General features: G+C 37.6%; 1 protein-coding gene across 1 annotated transcript in view; it reads right to left on the bottom strand.

Annotated features, from left to right (window-relative positions):
* Window positions 1-11,607: 11,607 nt before the first annotated feature.
* Window positions 11,608-22,229, bottom strand: part of Themis (thymocyte selection associated) — a 189,508-nt gene continuing 178,886 nt past the window's right edge. The window contains exon 6 of the mRNA XM_004651342.2: window positions 11,608-11,723. The gene's annotated coding sequence lies outside the window, so the exon portion shown is untranslated. The remainder of the gene's footprint in view (window positions 11,724-22,229) is intronic.

Genomic DNA, 22,229 nt, shown 5'->3' with positions numbered 1-22,229 from the left:
GATTTCTAGATTAATTTAATATTTATTTAGTTATTATGAGAGAGAATGAGAATGGGTGCACCAGGGTCTCCTACCCTTGCAAATGAACCCAAACTCATATGCCACTTTATGCATCTGGATTTACAGGGGTACAGGTGCCAGGAAATTGAATCCAGGCCATCGGGCTTTGCAAGTTTAGTGCCTTTAACCACTTAACCATCTAGCCAGCCTTTCTAGATCTGCCTTCAATTCTAATTTTTATGACCTGGAATATTCAAATTTGTTTGTATTGGGCTCATCCGTCATATTGCTTGAGGATCTTGTAAACTAGGTCTAACATTTCACCTTCTCAAGACTTTGTTATTAGAATAGAATTAAATATATTTGAGTACTGTTGGATTTAATTTACCTCAGAGCAAAAATATTTCTAAGCTGGGCTTGATGGTGTATACCTTTAATCCCAGCACTTAAGCAGAGGTAGGAAAATTGATCGCTGTGAGTTTGCGGCCAGCCTGGGATTATAGAGTGAATTCCAGGTCAGCCTGAGCTACAATGGGATAATACCTCAAAAAATATTTCTAAGATATATGCATACTGATAATATGGAATCATTTTTTGCATTGGCCATTGTTCCCTAAAGCACGATAAGTATTTTCATAGCATTTACATTGCATTTAGTTTTATAACTTATGTTGAGATTATTTCAAATATACAAGAGTATGTGTAATCGTTAGGTAAAACAATGGTATTTTATATAGGAAACTTACACATGCATGGATATTGATCTGGTTCATGAAGTCCTTGAGCCAATCTTCTGTAATAACACAAAAATACCATACATCTTTCTATACATTTCCCAAAACCAAATAACTTATTCAATCACAAGTCATAGTACAAAAATTCACCAAAAGAAATATAAAATAAAATACATGGTCTAATTCCAGGTTTTATCAGGGAAACATTTTCACAACTTTGATAAACAGAATATGTATTATTGAAGTTTTATAATCTAATTGTGACAAATATATGGATACATTTTTATCATAATACTTTTAGATTATAGACTAGTAATCCAACATAGTTAATTATTTCCATGTAATGGGAGGAAGGAAATAAGAGGAGTCCTCCTCCAATAGTATACTACTAGTACAATCAAGAATGTGAACACTTACAAACATTTTATTACTACTTCATTACTTATCTCTCACTGAGATACTTGTGTATCTTTCTGTGCATTGGATATGTTAAATCTGGGCTTGTAGTTTCCTCAGAATACACAGAGGCAAAAAAGGGGGTGCTCAGGGTTATACCTAAAAGTGTATAAATATCAAACATTAAGTCCTTCAAGTACTTTGACAACACAGACTGAGGAGCTCAGCTTTTACTCTTGAATATGAAGGAAGATAAGAATTTGACACACAATGTAGAAAGCATTTATTTATAACAGAAGCATTTCAGGCATCTTAAGGAACATGCTGAAGAAAATGTACTTCTTATCTTTCATTAGCAAGTGGAATAAATAACAGAAACTATTCATGAGATCATCCTAGTGGAAAAATGCATCTCTGCAAGAGAGTAGAGCAACAAAGTGCATACAGGACAGTCTAATACGTATTTTACGGGAAGTCTGCTAAATATCTGCTCCCTCTACTAGCCAGGTCAAATAACAATATTGACACTATTTTCTCCTGTTGATTTTAAAATAATTCATATGTACAAAGCATGATGTATATATGATAGATAAGAAATATAACACTGCCAAAATGCTCTAAATCCTACAGGCTACCATTACCAAACTCTTTAGACCTTCTCCCCATAGGTGAGTTCTGTTCTGAAGTGTGTGCTTACCATACCCTTGCCTTATTACATACATGTAGTGACATGCACAATCCTGGATTTTAAAGTTTGATAATGTCAGATCTATGTATATACACATATAATCACAGGGCAGACTAATATATGGAATTGCAAGCACTCTGGAAAATGGTAGTGTTCCCTGTCACAGTTATTACCAAACCAAATGTGAACAACATTCTTCCTTCTATTACCATAGTGTTATCTGTTCTTAAACTTCTTAGGAATCCCAGAATACATCATGTACTATTTTTGACTGGTTTCCATCATACCTTGGTTTTGAAATATATTGATTTTGATACCTAAATTTGTAGTTTTCCTTCTTCCTTGCTGCATAACGTTACATTGTGTGTTACACTGTATTTCTTTGTCTATTCTGTTCATGTGAATGGGCTGCTTCCAATTTGGAGCTCTTTTGAATAAAGGGGCAACAACAACAACAAAAAAAAAACCTTTCTATATGTCTCAGTGGTACACAAAGGCAATTTTTTTTTTCCAGCTTTTCACAAGGAGCAAAAATTGTGGCTTATAGGGTAGGGTTTGATTCTTCATTACACCCATAAAGCCAAATACACAAGTTGGTGCATGTGTCAAGTTCATTCCTGGCATGCCCATTCTCATTCTCTGTTTGCTGATAAATAATTTCTTTTTTATAAGGAGGTATTGCCAGTTATCTGAAACATACGTATCAATTTTAAACACCCACAAGTAATATATGAGAGGTCTAGTTGCTACACATTTTCTTCAAAATTTATTTTCATCATTTTTTTTTAAATTTTAGCCATCTGCTGGGATTTTAATGATGCATGTCATTGTGGTTTTAATTTGCATTTTCCTAAAGACTGCCTGTGACTTTGAGCACATTTTCATGTGCTCATTACTGTTATCTGGATAGGCTCATTTGTGGAGAGGCTACATACGTCCTTTATTCTTTCTTAAGTTTAGCTTGTCTGCAATTAACTTAATGATTTATAGGAGCTTTTCTTATGTATTCTAGAAAAAAAATTCTTTCTTGACATCTCTGTTACAAACATCTCTCATTTGGTGAGTTCTTTTTTAACATACCATCTCTTCCCAATTTTTAAGTATTTTTTTCTTGGGTGTACATTGTTTTTAGAACACATACTTAGATATTCTTGGACTACAAAGCTAACTGATTGAAAACTGGTTTTCTTTATAAGTAAAACTAAACTCTTTTATTCTTATTTTTGAAAAGGATTTAACTGGATTCATTATTTTTCACTTGAATGTTGCTCCAGCACTGGGTCTTCTAGCTTTTGTTCAAATCTAAAAAAAGTCTATTGTTTTTCAAGTTAACACAATCTTCACAAATTTCACTGATATTTCTTATTGGGAAATTTCCTTTTCATACTTCTTTTCTGTGGGGGGAGGTGAGGCAGAGTTTTGCTCTAGCCTAGGCTGAACTGGAATTCACTATGTGGTCTCAGGCTGCCCTTGAACCCACAGCAATCCTCTTACCTCTGCGACCCCAGTGCTGGGATTAAAGGTGTGCACTACCGCACGCAGCAGCCTATACTTTTTGAAGTATTCGTGTGTGGTGGTCTGCTCCAGGTGTCTCCCATAAACTTAGGTATCTGAATGCTAGGTTCCCAATAGAGATTTGGGAATTAAGGCCTCCTGGAAGCAGTGTATTGTTTGGGGCAGGTTTATGGGTGTTATAGAAAGTTTCTTCTTGCCTGCTCTTGGCACACTCTCCTGTTGTTATTGTCCACCTTATGTTGGCCAGGGGGTGATGTCCACCCTCTGCTCATGCCATTGTTTCCCCTGCCATCATGGAGCTTCCCCTTGAGTTTGTAAGCCAAAATAACCTTTTTTTTTTTTTTCCTCAAGGGCTATTTTTGGTCTGGTGATTTCTGCCGGCAATGCGAACCTGACTGCAACAGTTTGTATTTTATAAATTGGAAAATTGGTACAGTTATCAATTCCATTCATTTATTTTTTATTTTTTAGAGAGACAGAGAGGGAGAAAGAGGAGAATTCGCTCACCAGGGCCTCAGCCACTGAAATCAAACTCCAGATGTTTGTGCCACCTAGGGTACATGTGCAATCTTGTGCTTGCCTCATCTTTGTGCATCTGGTTTTTATGTCAATCTGGAGAGAGATCAAACCTGGCTGGGTCCTTAGGCTTTGCAGACAAGCTCCTTAACAGCTAAGCCAGCTCTCCAGCCCCGTTATCAATTCTAAACATTCTTACACATCATCCCTTTGAACCTCTTGCTTCACCTCCACTCTGTACCATTTTTGTCATCTCCTACTCTAATTGTCTTCTTTGACTCTTCTCAATGCATTCCAGATCTCTTTTCTATTTCCCAACATCCTGTCTTTCTTTACTACATGTTAAAGAATTACTTAAAAATTCCTTTCTCAGAAACTTCTCTTATGCTGTGCTTAACCTTGATTTGTTTGTATTAAATTACCATATTTGTAATTTCTTGTGGGCTTTTTATTTCTTTAGTACTCCACAGTAAGGAAAATGAAAGTAGATTCTCTGAAACTGCATTTACTGACCTCTGAACAATATAATCATATTATAGGTATACTGGCATAAATCAGTACTACTTTCAGAAAATTAAGGATTACAGGGATAGTTATCTCTGTCATATTCTCACTTAATATATCAGTTTAGAACCTTCAGAAATTTCATATATGTGCTCCCAAAGTGAGTACAATACTTTCAGAAATTTAAAGTAATATGGTAGCTGACAGTTGAGTTAGCTATAGAGTAACCCTAATTATGGCCAGGGTATTTTTACCAGGCAAATTTTTCAAAACCTTTGGTTGATATATGCCATGTGAACCCTCCTTTGGCAAATTCATGGTGTCTTATGTCTATTCATAAGGATAAAATCAATTTTGGGCCGGACATGGTGGTGCACGCCTTTAATCCCAGCACTTGGGAGGCAGAAATAGGAGGATTGCTATGAGTTCAAGGCCACCTTGAGACTACACAGTGAATTCCAGGTCAGCCTGAGCTATAGTGAGACCCTACCTCGAAAAACCAAGAAAAAAAAAAATTTGGTGTCAGCTTGATTCAGGGAAAATACTGACTTTTGTGCTTCTGACCACAGCAGAGCCAAAGTACCAAGGCCATCTGGGGACATCACATTATCGCATTGCATGGAAAACCTTACAGAATTTTTACATGGTGGAAAGAAAGATAATTCTCTGCTTAACCCTATGCACTGCAGGGACTGTTAAATATGCTTTACAGAAATGTCACACATAAAGATTTCAGAGTTCATGTGATCTAGGGATTCCAGGAACTTTCTTCTACAAAAAAATTAAACAAATAAACCTTATTTTACTTAGTTCATTTAGAGATGTGACAACAAAATACCTAAGACTGGGTAATTTATAAATAATATACATTTACTGCTGTGAATTAAAATTCTGCAGTCAGGGAAGTACAAAATCCAGATGTCAGCCAAATTGTTGATGCCTCAAAGTTTGCTGTCTTCAAAGATGGCAGTCCTTATTTAGGCCGTATTGACAAACTTGGGGTGAATTCTCCATTAAACTTATATGAGGACTTGCACCACTCACGAGAGCAGTCCTCACGACAGACCCTTCCTACGTATCCCACCTTTTAAAGGCGCAGCATTATTAAGTACAAACATAATAAATTGCTGGACGACACCCAGATTCAGACTATATCCTGGCTCCTCTTTAGGGTAAAACACAACCTAGCACACCCACTTAGGTTCTAAAGATAATATGCGCCAGGTGGGTACATTGCTCTGCATAAAATGATATGAATGGCTAATAGTTTTGTATGGGATCCAGAACAAGAAAGGGTGCTACCACAGTTCCAGTATGTGGTTTGAACAGATTGACATTTCTATTATCTGACACTGACTATCCTATACTACTGAAGCAATCAATAATAAATAGAGCATATGGAATATCTAATAACCCTAATAGAAGAATTACTGTGCAGTTCCTGGAACATGACCATGGCATTTTATCACAGCATTATGCAATATTTGAAAGCTGTGACCACTGCTACAGGTCTCTGGGAGAGACTGAATATATGACAATGTGCAGCGAGTTAGGGCTGAGGCAGAGACATGGGTTCATAAACTCAACTTAGCCCAGCTGAGCAGACCAAGATGATACAAATGAGCTATTCAGACCCTCAAGTCAAAAGTTGATAATGTGTCCACACTCTCCCAGCTCACACTTACATAGATCATGGTGAAGTTCACTTTAAGTATCTGATAGACTTTAAGTATCTGATAGACTAAACCAGACTATTACATGAATCAGTCCACATAGTAGATGACTAGGAGCTCCAAACAGACCATTGTTTCTTAGCACCCCATTCAGGATGGACCTGAAAGTTAGCAGTAAAGGGAAATCCTTCCAGTGGGCAAAGCTCCATTAGCTAGCTGTCAATATACACTCAAAAACTAGCGTGCAGAAAGCATATAGGTAAACTTGGATTTCTTTGTCTCTTTCTTCTCAAATTCTTTTATATATTAAATATAGATTAAAATAGAATCAGTGTTATTGATTTTTAATATATGTAAAGTACTTAAAATTTTCCCAGTAAGGATTGTCTTCATTAACTTTATGTGTTATAATTTTAGGACATATTTTACCCTAAATTACACATGGACTATTAAGCCAGTGCATTCTGTTGTTGGGAACTTGCATCAGATTAGACCTAAGCAGTCTGAGCTCTCATATAATTAAGTTAGCTCTCATATAATTAAGTTGCATCACTTCATTCAGCAAATGTACACTGAGCACCAAATATATGTCAGATACTCTTCAAAGTAGCCAAGAATCATTCACAAGCCTAAAACAAATTCCTGTTTTCCTCAGGTTTACAGAAGATAGAAATAAACTGAATGCATGTAGATTGTAATAGAACCAGTTATGTATAAAATTACAATAATGAAGGAGATGAGAATGACCAGGATGGGTTGTAGTTATAAACTGATATAAGTGACCAGGGCAAGCTGCAGAAAGAAGGCAACACATCCTTACAGCCAAGGAGAAGGGCAAATGCAAAGGCTTCGAGCAAGCATAGGTAGGTCTGAGATAGCCAATGAACCATGGGAAGGCCAGCAGAAGTTTAGCAAGTGGATGATGCATATCAGTGATACATCCAGGGGCAGACTGGCAAGTGAATAAGGGAACTATCAATGAGAGGGGACAGGAGGATAATGGGAATACATCACAGGGATCATTTAACGCATTTTGACTCTTTCTCTGAACAAGGTAGGAGCAATTACAGTATGTGTGGCCCATTTTTTTGTTGTTTTTTGTTTTGTTTTTTGGTTTTTCCAAGGAGGGTCTTGCTTTCCCAGGCTGACCTGGAATTCACTGTGTAGTCTCAGGGTGGCCTCAGACTCACAATGATCCTCATACCTCTGCCTTCTGAGTTTTTGGATTAAAGGCATGTGCCACCATGCCTAGCTGTGGCACATGTTTTAATGCAATCATTTGGGCTACTTCAAAGAATAGCTTAATATGTAGCAAGAGCAGGAATGGGGAAAATGGCTAACAGATTATCACAATAGACTACATTAGTTCTTTTCTCATTGCTTTGAACAAATACCTGACCAGCATCAAATTAAGGAAAGAAAGGGTTTAATTCATCTGTCAGTTCCAGGGAGATACAGTCGATCATGGCAGGAAAGCATGGTGGCAGGAGTGGGAAGCTGGCTCATCACATTGCAGTCAGGAAGCAGACAGGATAAACAGGTTCCGCAAGCACTCTTTCCAAACAATGCCATCAGCTGGGAACCAAGTGTTCAACCATGTGCCTATAGGGGATATCTTTACTCTCAAATTACAGCATAGACCAGATCCTAACAGTAGAAGTAGAGGTAGTAAAAAGTGGTAAAATCTTGCAAAAAAAAAAAAAAAAAAAAGTTTTTTAGAGGTAGAGTTTCACTGTAGTCCAGGCCAGTCTGGAACTCACTTTGTACCCTTGAAGTCACAGTGACCTCCCTACCTCAGCCTCCCAAGTGCTGGAATTAAAGGTGTGCACCAACTCACCCTGTCTCAAATATGTTGATAGTAAAATAAAAAGAATACTTTCATACTATGCTATTAAATTCGATTTTTGTGTGTGTTTGTGTAGTATGTGTGGTACAGGGTATGTGTATGTGTATAGGTGTGCACATGTACAGAAGCCAGAATAGAATATTGGTGTCCCCCTCTATCAATCATCTGCTGGTTTTCTTGAGATGGAGTCTCTCACTGAACTCAGAATTACCAAATTTGGTTAGATTGCCTATGAGTCCAAATGATTCTCTGGTCTCTGCTCCCCACAGGACAAGGAATAAGTATATGTGGCCTCACCCAGTAGTTTATGTGGTTCCTGAAGATCAAACTTGAGGCAAATCAGGCCTTCATGCTTATACAGCAGCTGCTCTTACTTGCTGAGCCATCTCCCCAGATGCTGAGTTTCAAATTATCAAGATCCATTTATATCTGAATTTGAGCTCTTACCCAAAACTTTACACATTTTCTTTTGTTAGTAGTAAATATCAATCATAAACTTTTACAAAAGCATCTGAGTGTCATACAAAATGTTGACTTTTACCTTAGAACAATTTTAACATTAAATTCCTGGTTATATATCTCATTTTTTCTTCTTTTCTACCTCCATTTCCCAAACTACTTAGCTTATTAAATTACAGAGATGGAATTTTTTTTAATTAATAGAATTAGCAATTGGTAGTCTTGGTACTTATTTATGCAGAATGAATACGCCATAAAATTAGGTCATTGTGACTGGACCCAAAATTACAGATCCACAGTGGATAAAAAAACAGAGTAAACTTTGTCTATCCCTGATTTATTGAACATAATCAGCTGCTTCCTTTACAATGAAAATTATTTTAATTCTAGTTAAAGAATTTTTTAAGTTATTTTTATTTTATTTATTTACTTATTCATTTGCAAGCATAAAAAGATAGGAGAGAAAGATCGACAGTACCAGTCCCCAGACAATTAGCCCATCTAATACTAGAAAGCATTACATGAGCTACTGGGGGAAAGTGGCCAAAAATAGTCTGAGCAATTACAGGCCTAAGCTACTCAGAAGCAAATACCCTGACACCCTGACAGGTTGTACATGCCAGTGTAATAGTGGCACACAGCCTTGGTGGGTAACCAATAGTTTTGTGATTGGCTAAATTATCCACTCAGTGTAAAGGAACCTATATCTGGAATTGAGAACCAGATAAAAATCAAAATTCAATGGAGACAAAGATTATGTTCTCCAGTGTGAAGCTCTCAGTAGTCTCTGGCTAAAAGAAGGACTACATACAGCAAATTCTCCCTAAATTAATAATGCTTATCCCATTTAAACTATGCTGCCTTTACTCCCCATTCGAGAATCTGTTCTTTTTCAGAAGGTAGAGAGACCCAAGAAAATAAACTACACCTCAACCAAGCCACAGCTAAAACTACAGAGGAACTATGGGGAGATGAGCAAGAGTGCTGCTTCCATGCAAAACCATATAATAAGTGCCAGGATGAAGGAGACAGACCCTGAGGATACTCAAAATTACCAAAGCAGAGATCCAGAGGCCCTAAGAGCTCATCACTGAAGTCAACTTAAAACTCACCCACTGCTGCTCATGGAGTTTTATGAAAGAGGAGGCAGAAGAGTTTAAGAAATCATGCCCAGAGGCATTCCCTACCCCCATAACCCCCTCCAAAATGACTTCTGCTCCCACAATACATAATCCACAGCCCCATGGGGAATACCTGAAACCCCACTGAGAAAGGTCCCCAGTGGAATGGGGCAGGGATGAGTGAGAATATGGTACCAACACATGATTTGTCTATACAAAATATTGTTAGTAATAATAATAATAAAGTATAAGAAAAGAAAAGACAGAGAGAGAGAAAGACTAGGCATGCCAGGGCCTCCAACTGCTGCAAATGAACTCCAGATGCATGCACCAATATGCATCTGGCTTTACATGGATACTAGGGACTTGAACCTGGGTCATTAGGCTTTGCAGGCAAGCACCTTAACTACTGAACTATCTCTACAGCCCTAAAAAGAATATATTTTTATTTAATTGTTATAGAGAGGTAGTATTTCACAGATAAGCATGATCAGAAACACATACAAGATAAAATTTAGAAAATTTATTTTTAACACTAAAGGTCTTGCATAGGTAACATGAAGATTATCAAGACAACTGAAATCAAGGTTTGTAAAAGGACTTATAGTAAGTGAGAAATATATATGGTTTCCAATGATTAGGCCTCAATTTACAACCAAAGTAAGATATCCATTGTCTTGATTTTCTGATCAAAGGCTTGGACTTGCTAAAAGTACAATGTAATTACACTCACATACCAAAATAAAAACATTCAGAACTCACTATTACTTGAACAATAACAAATTTTATTCCCAAACCACCTATGGTATAGTTTGCTAAGGCTGTAAGGCTAGGTCAGGAGTATCTGTGGTGTTCCAAACATTAAAAGAAGGCCATAAACTTTCAATTTTTTTTTCTGTTACTATAGGCACTAACAACAGGAAAAATAAAGGCGAATCTTCATAAAATTTCACAAACTGTGATAACAACTGATATTACAACATTGATATCACCAGCTATTTATAGTGCTGTAAATCTGGACTTGTTACCACTTGAATAGAAGAAAATGGTGAAAGGAAGTAAGACCAAGCAGAATACAGACAACATGTGAATGATCTCTAGATGGAACAGTGGCTTTGTCTGTCAAAAAGTTGCCTGATGACTGATTGTCTTTAGAAAGCCTTTGATACTAAATCATCAAAAGCATTCTTAACACACACAAATTAATTGTGAGATCAGTCAATTTATATTTTTAAAAATATGACCTATGAACAAAATCTAAGTCTTGCCACTAAATTTCTATGTAATCCAACTAGATAAATTCACTATATTTTGTTAGTATTTTGTCTGTGTACTTAACATATCACAAGATCATTTATAAAAATGTGATTGTTCTTAATGCTTATGGATTTATAACTATAACTGGTAATCTAATATGTACTCATTAATAAATATTTTGGTATATGTTCATTAAATTTACTACATCTCATTTCAAGTATATTGCCCTTTTGTCTTCAAATACTATGGTTAATTAAATGGTTTTACTGTATTTCTAGTAAACATTCATCTAAAGGATTATGTAGGATATAACATATGAAATAATAAAGCCCATTATCAGAACTTGAGTGACATTTCAGTTATGAATTCTGGCTTATAGCATATAGAAGAAGAAAATAACAGTTTCTATGACTCACAATGGCTTTGCCTATAGAAGTTTAAACAAACTTATTTACAATACATTTATAAAACAAACTGAAAATGTGGGATCAAACTCATTTCTACAGTTCCTAATACATCACATAACAAGCCTGGGTATTTTAAATTTTTCTTAAATTAATTTTAGCAGGATGATGACACTAGAAAAATGGCAACACAATGATTAGAAAGTAGTGAAAATATTCAACGAGTTTTCATCCTATTTTAGACTGATTTTGTTCAGATATTGAAGCATAAAATTAACATCACTGCTAGTTACTAATTGTTGATTGTAGAAGAACCACAAAAATGTACACAGTATATAAATATGTCCAAACTAACAATGAAACAATAAGGGTAATTTTCAACACAACAGAATAAACAATGTCATAAGTTTCTCTCTGAGTTTTACATCTTAAACTTTTAATCTTGTTTTCTTCTCTGCTGTAGCCAGTCAACATTTTCCTAAAGTTCATTGGGGAATAGTTTTTCAGCTAGAAGGCTAGGCTTCCTTCTCCATTGAAACATTTATGCTCACTGCCCAAGTGGCTTCCGTCACATCTTGTTATTTTTGATGTTTTCCAGTTTTGAAGATTTCTATAAATAAAGAAAAAATAAAAGGGGTCCATCAGAAGCATGTAGTAGCAAGAACAAGGAAAAGAGTGGCCTGCTTTCAAAGACCGCTTACAGGATAACCCCTGCATACTCACTATTTGAAAAATAATGGGCGCAAAATAAGAACCCAAAAAAGTGAAATAAAAGGAAGAGATGTAAATTCTTCAGAAACAAAGTAGATATTTCAATTAGATAGAATATAATAATAGATTTGTAAAGTGCATTTTTATTGAAGAAATGGTTTTTTTTAATTTTTATTTATTTATTTGAGAGCGACAGACACACAGAGAAAGACAGATAGAGGGAGAGAGAGAGAATGGGCACACCAGGGCTTCCAGCCTCTGCAAACGAACTCCAGATGCATGCGCCCCCTTGTGCGTCTGGCTAACGTGGGACCTGGGGAACCGAGCCTCAAACCGGGGTCCTTAGGCTTCACAGGCAAGCGCTTAACTGCTAAGCCATCTCTCCAGCCCTGAAGAAATGGTTTTACATGTATTTAAGAGAGAAAGCTGAGGCCACAGTAAGGTTGTGTCCTACTCAACAATCTTACAGCTAGTGAGGGATTGAAGCAGACCAGGATCTATAAATATAATACCATATCCAGAATTCTTTGGTTGTGGCACTCACCATACAGAGCAGAACATGAACCTAGGGAAGTTCTAGGAAATACAGAGGACAAAAAAGTTTAAAACATTAAACTGAATAAAAATAATAGTCTTCAAGACACAGCTATCCTACCTAAAGATCCTAGCTAACCAAACTCAGTAACATCAAAACAACATCCTACCAAACTCCAAAGTACAGCAGAGGGAAATGCAGTCTGTTCTCAAACAAGACACTCTATTCCTTTCCAGTATGGCCTTTCAAAGTAGGAGGGATGGGTGGTTAAAAATATGCAAGCAGCCAGCACTATACTACAGTAGTCAAGAGGTACCAAAGCCCAAAAATCTTTCAGGCTCTCTCACACTCAGATCATACCAGAAATCTGTTAAGTGCTAGATCCCTCAACCTGGAAAGGACGCCAGTGTGGCTTTTGCTGCTGAACAGCCCTTAGTCTGTGACTGACTTTTCTCCTTCCTTCTCTTTATGTTCCTTTCCTCTTTCTCTTTCCTTCCTTTCTTTCCTTTTTTTTCTCTGTCAATTTCCCTCCATGTGTTCTTTCTCTTCTTCCTTTCTTGTCCTCCCTTCTTTCCTTCCTTCCTTGTCCCTCCCTCCCTTCCTTATGTCTTTCCTTGTTTTGTCCCTTCTATTTTTGAGTTATTTTCTGCCACTGCTAGGTGGATAACCTAAAGTCACCTAACCTGATGGGAGTTATTTCCTCCACTCTACAAACAGAAAGGGACAAGGTATAATAATGCCAGTTGTATGGGATTATTGCAAACATGAAGTGAGCTAATATAAAAGGCCTAAATCTATCCCATCAATAATTATTAGTTTTATAATGTTACATAAATTATAAGTACACACAAAAGGTAATATGCAGTATTTTCACTTGTAAGGAGCTCACAGTATAATTTGGAAGGAATAAAAATGCTATCAAAATAGAAACAAATACAATTTTCCTACACATCACGTTAGTTTCCTTACTTCCCTGAATTTAGTTTATTTTGTCAACATTTCACATTAGTGCTGACTGGTCCAGGGGTCTGGGGAAGCTGATGGCCTGATGCAGGAAGTTGCCTTGGTTCTAGGTTGTCTTGGATTTCATTTTCCCATCACAATCAACCTCACTTGCAACAGTTAGGTTTTTAGAACATTTTAATGTCACATATAGCAATACAAGTACCCACTGTAAAATAAATCTTATAGATAAAAGAAACCAAGTTTTTAGGCATTATGCCCAGATTTAACTCCCTCTTTTACCACTTACTATGTTTGAGACTTTATCTGTTTAAAAAAAGGAACAATATTTCTTTCTCTTGGTGCTGTCTTTCTTGGTGAGGAGAGATAAGATAAAGTGAATATATATATATATATATACTGTAGTAAAAAGAACAGAGGATGAAGACCTGTTCTTGAGTCCTGAGCATCGGTTCTCTGGCTATGTGTATTGAGGAATCTCAGGATTCTATTTCCTTGTCACTGAATGAGTTTGATAAGAATAACTGAAGCACGGAGTTGAGGAAGTATCAAATGAAATAATGGATCAGCAAGTGCTGTGTAAAACATAAAGTGCTACAGAAATATTACCCACTATTACCATCTCATATTCACATAAAACTATTATAAGCCTGTAGTTGGAAACTTCAATCTGTCATTTTGACAGTTATTAGTCTCACTCTCCCTTGTCAATAAGCTGATTTAAGATAGTACATACTCAAGCAGAAAAGTGGGAGGTGAGAAAATTAGAATGATTACATTATTTCAAAATGAAATAATGAATGTAAGCCACATCAATTTGAGATGGGGCCTTTGTAAGTCATTTCACCATCTTGCTCAATCTTCTACCTGCACAGGGGTCTCCTAAATGGCATCCACATTCCAGGATGAGTTCTAGTGAACAATGCAGATTTAATATTGACCAGAAACTGTGCCTATTACACTCTCAAAAAAATCTCATAGTGTGCCAGAAGTGATTTACCTAACAATTATTTACGTTTTCAAATGTAAATTGATATGAAACCTTCATTATTTGCCATCTATCACCCAGTCCTTTGGAAATGGCACAAGTTGAATATGGAGGTGATAGCTCTTACATTGGACTGAATATTGCCTGAACCAGCTATTTAGGTGATGAAATTAATGGGAATTTGGAATCATGTAGAGCAAGCTCCTTAGAAATCAAGCCAAACACTTCAACCAGACTTCAGACATAAAATGGAGTTTTATTTCATTTTTCTTTCTAAAAATATAAGTAAGTGTCATTCAGTCGCTTTAAAAACAACCTGCTGTTCCATCCATAAAATGAAGTTAAAACCAAAAAAATCAGGTAATTCTTTGAGAAGATTAAAGCAAAATAAAATCTCCATTTCCTCATACTTTAGAGAAATCAAGTTCAAATACATTGAAAACTGATCTACATTTTCTTATAAAACTGATGTTTTCTAAAGTGTTAATTTAAATCAAAGCTATTCATACTTCATTCTCCCTACTAAGAACTTTGAAAACCAAACACTTAAAGTTGAACAGCCAAGTTCTCAGCAAGCCATCTACATTCAAGAAGCAGCTTCATTGTGGCCACTGATATTCTGAATATTCCATGAAATTTCTCCTGAACATTTTCTTTTGTTTTTATGTAGGGTCTTTCTCTAGCCCAAGATGACCTGGACCTCATTCTGTAGTCCCAGGCTGGCCTCAAATTTACAGTAATCCTCCTATCTCTGCCTCCCAAGTGCTGGGATTAATAGAGTGTAAAAGCATGCCTAGCTCTCCTGAACATTTTTGACTGTTTTATCCATATTTTCATATCTGTATGAACCACTTACTTTCTTTTCTTAGGCACATTTTGTGATTACGTTATTGGCTGAGACCAAGTAAACAATCAAGTTTCTGACTCTCTTTAAGTAAATATTACATTTGTTTTACAAATAAGACTGATATTTGTAGTTCTTGTAGCTGTTTATGCAAACAGAAAATGTTTAAGAGGTACCACAATTACCTGTCAAGTATAGGAAGCTAGAGTTCACTTATCTATTTGAGCAATATGTATTGAGGATTTATCATAGGTCAACAATCTTGTAATCTAAAATAGAACTAACTGATTAAAAAAATTGCTGTATTAGTGATGTCCATATGTGGGGTAAGTGACCAACAATCAAAATAGAGAAGGAAAGCATATGATGTCCAGGACCATAATGAAGAAAGGTAGTCTCAAATAAGAGGGTTATAACTTCAGAAAAGTAGGCTATGGAAGAGATCATCAGACAGTTAATAGTTGATGGAAGGCCTACAGAATATGACAGGGAAGGGAAGACGAAGGCTGGAGGGTCGAGCCACCGAGTCAAAAAGTCCTGTGCTAGCCTTCATAATGGAGCCCCAAGATAACTAGAATAGTAAGAAAGGGGGAGAAAGAGGGATATCACTGGGGTTTTCAGAAGGGAAGTTCCAGGATTTGGCTTGGGCTTCTACACCTTGCTCCTGGCTGTTGTACTGAATGCACAGCATTGGACAAGGTTAGAAGCAGGTAGACAAGTTGTAAAGGCCATTCAAGAAGTCTGTTGATGCATGATGGTACATCAAGTACAGCCTGAGCTACATGGAGAGACCCTGTTTCAAAAAAAAAAATCCTTCCTCTTGATATGGTAGTTTGGTCTAAGTTGATAGTAGTGATCATGGAGAAGAAATAGTCATATGCTAAGGATGAAAGAGAAAGCCAATAGAATGTTCTGATCAAGCAGTGATGAGTGAGTGAGAATTGAAACCAATATAACTTATGTTGGGTTACTTTTCAAAGAGTGATTCAGAGATCCCTCCCCTCACATCAGACTCACCAGCATGACATATGAAAACAGAAGAGCCTCTAAATATCTTTTCAGAGTATTGATGAGTAAACTGTTTCTTTAAAGTACCAGATATCAAATATCTGTCACAACTACTCAACTTCACTGAAACAGTTGTAGACAGTATGTAAATGAATGAATGTGACTATATCCTAATAAAATTTTATTTATAACTATGCTGCATGCAGCCCTATGGGAGAGACAAATCATCAGTTGTGGTAAACAGCAGCAGACATTGTAAGCCTTAAGATTGACCTTCCAGGCCAAATGTGCCAACTGATGCAATAGCGGCATGTCTGTTATTGGGGAAACCAATTTCCCTCTAATTGGACTGGAGGCCCATGCCACAGAAGGGAATACATTGCTGATACTGAAAACCTAGTCAAAAGCCTATGGCAGGGGAGGACATGAGCCATATAGGGACTAATGCCTGCTGTTTTCTGGCTAAAGGCATATATTATGCTCACCAAACTTCCATTTAAGCATTTTTCTTAATGTTTATACCCATATATTAATACTGCTCTCACTTTTGGTTAGAGAAGCTTCTCTTTTCAGATGGTGGTGACCACTGGAATGACTCAAAAGTCAGCATGGGGCTGACAAGAAGTGACAGTGGGGTGTTCAGCACTGAGACATCTCTATCCCCTTCCAAGGATCAGGGTCCATTGTGGAAGAGGTGCTAGAAAGAATTTAAGACCCAGTCCTTACTGGGAATTTACCTTAAATGCTCCATGCTTCACTACAGACATAGTTACTCAACCATGTTTATAGCTGCTCAATTCATAATAGCTAAGAAGTGGAATCAATCCAGGTCCTCATCACTGGATGAAAGGAAAGAATAATGAATTTGTGCTACACTTACACAATGGAATTCTTCTCAGCAATAAGAAAAACATAATACAATGAAAGTTTTATAAATATGGACAGACTTGGAAAGACCATACTCAGCAAACTCACAGTATCACAGAAAGACAAACACTGCATGGTCTCACTCATCTGCAGTTCCTAACCTGGACCTGCTAGAGTTGCTGACATATGTGATAGGCAACTTGAGGTCCAGACAATAGGGATGGAAGGATTTGGGGTGAGGGAAGAGGAATAGGAGGGAGAGGGAAAACAAACACAAAACTAAACCCAAAATGAACTGGTACCTTAGAAACCTAATTCCTTGAAGATACATTAAAAGCTTGAACCCTCAACATGAGTTGGGGGGGGAGCACCTGAACAAAAGGGCCCTTGAGATGGTAAGATGAAGTCTAACTTTAATTTTTTTTTTTGGCTCTTGCCAGTGACTTCCAGTATCAGAAATTGGTTGCTATCCACAATAAACTGTTGATCAGAGACACTCAGGAAATCCCCAAAACAAGACAAGCTTCTATCAAAGTATTTGATTACTTGCCTGAGGCAAAAGGTAAGACCCTACTGCTGAAGACATCATATGCTGATGACACAGAACATGGAGCGACCTGGCTGGAACCCAGAAAAGAGCCAGACCCCATACAGTTAGTCCACCTAGTGCTGGACATCACTACATGAGCTACTGGGGGAAAGTGGACAAACAATGATCCAAGCAACCAGGTGTCTAAGCTACTCAGAAGCAAACACTCTGACAAGATGTACACACCAGCGCAACAGTAGCATACAGCCTTGGTGGGTAACTAATAGCTTTCTGATTGTCTAAAAGATCTACTCAGTGACAGGGAACCCATATCTGGAATTGGGAACCAGGTCATAATCCTATGGCAATAAAGATTATGCCCTCCAATTTCAAACTCTCACTAGCCTTTGGCTAAAAGGAGGGCTACATCTATCAAATTCTCCCTAAAATAATAATGTTTATCCCATTTCACCTATGCTGACTTCACTCTCCTTTGAAGAATCTGTTTTTTTCTTTTTTAGAAGGTAGTGAGACCTGAAGAGATAAACTACCCCTCACACTTCAGTCAAGCCACAGCTGAAACCACAAGGGATTTGGGGAGATGAGCAAGAGTGCTGCTTCCATGGTGAGCCTGACAACCAGCACCAGGGTGAAGGAGACAGACCCCGAGGACACTCAACACATACCAAAGCAGAGATCCAGAGGCTCCTAAGAGCTCATCACTGAAGTATGCTTAAAACACACCCACCAAAGTTCATAGAATTTTGCAGAAGAGTGGTCAGAAAGATTATAAGAGCCAGAGGTTGGGCCGACAGGCATCGCCTCCCCCCAGTAACTGACTGCTGCTCCGACAACACCCAACCCACAAGCCCATGGGGAATTGCTGCAATCCCACTGAGGAGGGCCCCAGCAGGATGGGGGCAGGGATGAGGTAAAGGATGGTAACAATACATAATGTATCCATACTAATTATGTCCATAATTTAAAAATAAAAAAATTAAAAAGCCAAAGTAAGAATAGGATTACTTACAATGCAATCTTCCAGACACACAAAATGGCCTGGATATCCGTGACCTCACTGTGCCTGGCACTACCTACACAAGATCTTCACAATATGAGGAAAAGAGGGTGACATCAAAATGAAAGGGAGGGGCTGGAGAGATGGCTTAGCGGTTAAGCGCATGCCTGTGAAGCCTAAGGACCCCAGTTCAAGGCTCGGTTCCCCAGATCCCACGTTAGCCAGATGCACAAGGGGGCGCACGCATCTGGAGTTCGTTTGCAGAGGCTAGAAGCCCTGGCACGCCCATTCTCTCTCTCTCTCTCTATCTGTCTTTCTCTCTGTGTCTGTGGCTCTCAAATAAATAAATAAATAATTTAAAAAAAAATGAAAGGGAGGATAATTGAGAGTAGGATGGGATATAAAAGAGAGTGGATTTGTGAGTGGGAAAGTGAGGATAGGGAAGAAATTATCATGGACTATTGTATCGTACTGGATTCTGTCAATAAAAATGTGTTAAAATGCTGGAGAGATTGCTTAGTGGTTAGGGCACTTGCCTGTGAAGACTAAGGACTCACATTCTATTCCCTAGTACCCTCGTAAGCCAGATGCACAAAGTCGCATATGTGCCTATAGGTATTGAAATTTAAATTTCATATGTTTTCCCATGTCAGGAAATGCTATCACTTTTTTTGGTTTGTTTCTAACCATTTAGAAATGAAAACAAGCACTTTTAGCTCCTGGGCTATGCATAAAAGGCGTTGGGACAGAACTGAGCTACAGGCCATAGTTTGCCATTCTCCAGAGAACAGATCTTCGAAGTTGGTATTTTCACCTTCACATTAAGTGATTTTTTTTTAATGCACAAAAAACTTATGTGATTCAGGCTTTTGTATTCTAATTTTAAAGATTAGAAGAAAAATACCAACTTGTGACATTCTTTGAGTTAGCATTCAGTCTTAAGTCTGTATAGTGACAAAGCCTGCTTGCTTTCCATAATACCCCACCACTCACAGCATATTCTGCCAATGGTTGATGGTCATGTATAGCCATGGACAGTAGGAGGTTGAGTGAAAGGGAAAGACAAGGGTTGCTTTGCCTAGAGAGCTATTGTTTCCTTCAACGCAGTATATGGTTCTGCCTTTAAAATTAACATTCGGCTGATGAGCACGCCCATTGGGGCAGGCTGACAAGTGAGAGTCCAGGAAGAGCAAGCACTGCAGGAAATAAATTAATCTCAAGGGAAGAAGAGGGGCAAGTTGTCAGTGCTTACACAGCTGCCTAACTGGAAACGATATTTCAAAACTGTTCAAAGGACAAAATAATTGCAGTTTTCCTTCTAGCCCATTCTTAAACCTTCTTAAAAGAGGGTTGCTATAAGAAGAGAAATCTTGTATCACTGAAGTTTAAGGGTCAGTATTTTCAACAAATAAGAGAATATTCTTTAGAAATGTGAATGGAATTCTACTAATATTATAATTTCATCCATATTATAATATTGTATTAATATTAAATAGATGAAACAATAATCAATTATAAAGTTTATGTAAAACAAGAAGTGAGGCACTTGAAGATTTCAAAACTTAAAAAAGGATAAGGACATGTAAGTCCATTTATCTTGGTTTGATCAGTACACATTGCATATTGAAATACCAGACTATACCCATGGCATATAAAATTATTAAAATACAAGTAAGATATGTTTCAGGTATTTTTTTAAAAAGGATGTTGATTGCCATTTTTTAAAATATATTTTTTTTATTTATTTGAGAGAGAGAAAGATGCAGAGAGAGAGAGAGAGACAGAGAGAGAGAGAAGGGGCACACCAACGCCTCCAGCCATTACAAACGAACTTCTGACACATGCACCCCCTTGGGCATCTGGTTTATGTGCATCCTGGAGAGTCGAATTGGGGTCCTTCTGCTTTGCAGGCAAATGTCTTAACTATTAAGCCATCTCTCCAGCCCTTGGTTGCCATTTTAAATAATCCATTTTTAAAAGTTGAATAAAAGCATACTAGATTTAGTACACTTTATATGAACATTGATTATTTAAATTCTGTTCTGCAAACTGAACAATCAACCAGCAAGCAAGATGTACACATAGGTACAATAGTAGCACATAAGTTCTGGAAGTAAACAACTGCTCTCTGATGGCATATGAGGCATGGCATGCTCAGTTGGAGATAATTCATGTCTGATACAGAGAACTAAGTCCAAAGCCAATGGAGTGGAAGGTCATAAATCCTAGAGGGAAGTTTCTACTGTTCTTTGACTTAAAGGAGGGGTTATTCCCATCAAAAAGTCTTCTAAGTGTATGTGTTTATCCGCTTTGGTTAGTGCTGCTCACTCTTGGTTAGAACCTGTTTTTACAGATGGCAGTGAGTACTAGGGAGATCCAAGACCCATCAAAATGATGAGAAGAAGAGAACCCAATGCTTATAACTGGGTATGTCATCTCTCTAACATACCAGCAGAGCTCAGGGAACATTGCCGAAGAAACAGTGGGTTAAATACCAGTGCTGCCTTCATTGCTAGCCTGAGAACCTTCCGTGTGGAGATGGTGGTAGGCACTGAGGATCCTCAAAACTCATCAAAGTAGAAAATAAGAGATGATCAAGAGCTCAACAGTAAAGGAGACTTCTGATACACATCCAAGGCTCAGTGAACATTTCAGAAGAGAGTGGAAAGAGTGTAAGAGCCACAGGGTGGGAGGCATACTTTGGGCATTGTTCCCCTCAGCATGAACTGACTGGCATATTTGTGGCCTCACTGTGATTACCAATGTTCTCACTGAGGAAGACTGTAAATGGAATGGGGATAGGGAAAAGGAGATAAAAGAAGATAACCTGATGGAAATATGACTCATTTGCAGTGTGTCCATATATTAAAGTTCCAATTTTTTTGATTGAGGAAATAATGTTAAATGATACTTATATCAATATAACAACCTTCAGATAATAATGTGTAACTATAAAGGTCTTAGATACAGAACCCCTACCTTATTCAGTCTCTACAACAATCTTCCTCATAGGAACTCACTGATATTCTACTTCCCATCATACAAGTAAAATCTGAAATTTAGATTAGACATTGTGTTGGTTGGAATGTAACATGTCTCCTATAGACTCATGTGTAGAGAAGGTTGAGAAACCTTTCAGAAGTGTGTCACTGGGGGTGGGCCTTGGGATTTTGTAGTTCAATCCTGCTTGCTTCTCCTTCTCTCCTGCTTGCTCCCTTCTGTGCTACGATATGACACTGGCTTCCAGCCCCTGCCATGCTTTCTCCATCATGATAGAAGTCTCTCCCTTCCCAACTGCAAGCTGAAAATAAACCCTTTCCTTTTTTTTTTAACTTAAAATAAGTATATTTCCTTTTTTATTATTACTTTTGTACTTAGTGAATACAGTCAAGTTGGTACCACTGTTAGCCTCCTCCCTGTCCTCCCCCATCCACCGGGACCCTCCTTGTTGGGGTATATGTGTCATGCATCTTGGGGTTAGCCATCAGTATGGGTAGGAGGAAATGTCTCTGTGTACCAGACAAGAGGGTGAGTGAAAAGTGAGGGAAGGGTAAGGAAGGGTATGAAGGGACACAAAACTAGACCCAAACAGCAATGGTACCATAAAATTCTACATCCTTTCCCTTCTTAAACTGCTTCTCATCAGGCATCTC

This window comes from Jaculus jaculus, chromosome 9, assembly GCF_020740685.1.
Source record: "Jaculus jaculus isolate mJacJac1 chromosome 9, mJacJac1.mat.Y.cur, whole genome shotgun sequence".
In the NCBI taxonomy this organism is placed as follows: domain Eukaryota; kingdom Metazoa; phylum Chordata; class Mammalia; order Rodentia; family Dipodidae; genus Jaculus; species Jaculus jaculus.
Note: the sequence above shows the minus strand (reverse complement) of the source record. Positions and strands in the feature narration are given on the sequence as shown.